General features: G+C 34.1%; 1 long non-coding RNA gene across 1 annotated transcript; it reads right to left on the minus strand.

The window, feature by feature from the left end:
* Positions 1 to 1,008: 1,008 nt before the first annotated feature.
* Positions 1,009 to 1,490, minus strand: LOC129751215 (uncharacterized). The gene is made up of 3 exons (XR_008738649.1): positions 1,396 to 1,490; positions 1,188 to 1,330; positions 1,009 to 1,124 (listed from the first exon to the last, which is right to left on the minus strand). It is a non-coding gene; the product is annotated as an uncharacterized LOC129751215 (long non-coding RNA).
* Positions 1,491 to 1,756: the final 266 nt, after the last annotated feature.

A 1,756-nucleotide genomic window follows, 5' to 3' on the forward strand; every position in this document is an offset into this window, starting at 1 on the left:
CAATGTTGTGATCGAAACGAATCCAATTGACGTTCAATAAAGCCAATCGAAATCGATCGAAACCAATCGAAAACGATCAAGCTCAGAGGCAGGATTCGTTTCTATCGATTTCTATTGGCGATTTGCAGCAAAACTTTTTGACATGCAGCGCCAACTGATTCTCACATTCGGAACTGACAAAAGGGTGATGATAGCTGAATTTTAACACGGATGTGTATACAAATCGTTTCTGAAATTAAGATTTCTGGGAAAACTGTTGAACTTTGGACAATAATAATGATTGAATCTGGTAAGAAAATCACTTATTAACTCATTTCAGTGGTTTTGGCATAAGTAAATACTCTGTTTTTTGGTTTTTCTAACATAATTCAATTTTCAATTATTTTTAATTGAACCATGAAGAAGTTTTTCCGATAGAGACAAATTCTGGTGCATGTGTTAGACAATGTAAGTGATTCGTTGGAATAATTTCAAAGAGATGAATTGATAATTTTAAGGAAAAACATTAAAAATCATGATCTACATTAAAGACATAAAGTTGAAATTTGATCTCCAACTGTGTTAAAATGACTTTTTTGAACTTTTCAGATTCAAAGCACTCGAGAAAACCAATTTTTACTTTGGAAATCTTATTTTAATTAACTTCTAATTAAGACTCGTTTCCCCTAATTTTCATATATGTTTTTATTGTAACTGAAAACGATTTTATTTAACGCTAGTCCTTTATTTTAGGGAATGTTATTTAAACTATTTAAACAAAAAAATCCAATAAGTTGAGGATAGTTGTTAGTTAATCTTGATTTTTTTTAATTTTTTATTTCTGAAAACTTTGTGGCACGTAATTTCAATTCATATCACATTTTAAGTCGTAGAGAAAGGCAGGGAATGGCGCAAAGTTTCTGAATTTACCATATATCTTGCCAGCTTCAACAGTGTAAAATCGGTTGCTTCTCCCTTCGCTATTCTGTTGTGTTTTGGGCAAATGATTGATTCAATCACTTCTTTTCACCAGCTTTTTTTTACACACGGAACATTCTCACCCTCAGCAGTTGGTATCAGAACGCTAGTTGATGTGACGTTGAAAAATTTGGTCCGGAAACAATTCCTCAAAACTCAGCACGTATCTAAAAAATATTTCATTTGTTCGTTTCAAAAGTTGTAAATAATATTGGAGATTATTAACTTACGAGCGGTTTCCTGACAATTTTAAACTAATCCTATATCCAACGCTTTGATTCCGAAAGGCTGGACTGGAAATATTCTGGTATTGCGTTGTTTTTACGGGCCGCTAAAAGTTGGCATAATTTATTTTATATAGAACTGAAAATAACTGAAGATTGAACAGAGATTAGCTTAAATTATGTTTCAACAGTAATGTAATTCATATTTTCTTACCATATGCTCCAAACAAGGGTTAGTAAATATTCCATTTAACTCCGAATAAACAATTTTTCCATTTTTGTTTTGAGAAATTACTAGGAGTTTTGACACTTGAGTCGATAATATCATCATTTTGATCGCAGCGCCCACTGAGTGTCGTTTCGAGCTGCAAATCGCCAATCACACTACCACACATGCAGTTGTTTACTGTCAAAAACAGCTGATTTGGTTTGTTGTGGCAAAATTATGAGAAGAAATGACAGTGGTGTCATTCGGTGCGGTGTTCTCTGTCGTGTGCTGAGTCGGTGGTGTTGTGCTTGTCGTGCTGAGTCGGTGGTGCTGTGTCAGTTGTGCTGTGTCAGTTGTGCTGGTCGGT

Source organism: Uranotaenia lowii, chromosome 3 (assembly GCF_029784155.1).
Source record: "Uranotaenia lowii strain MFRU-FL chromosome 3, ASM2978415v1, whole genome shotgun sequence".
In the NCBI taxonomy this organism is placed as follows: Eukaryota; Metazoa; Arthropoda; class Insecta; order Diptera; family Culicidae; genus Uranotaenia; species Uranotaenia lowii.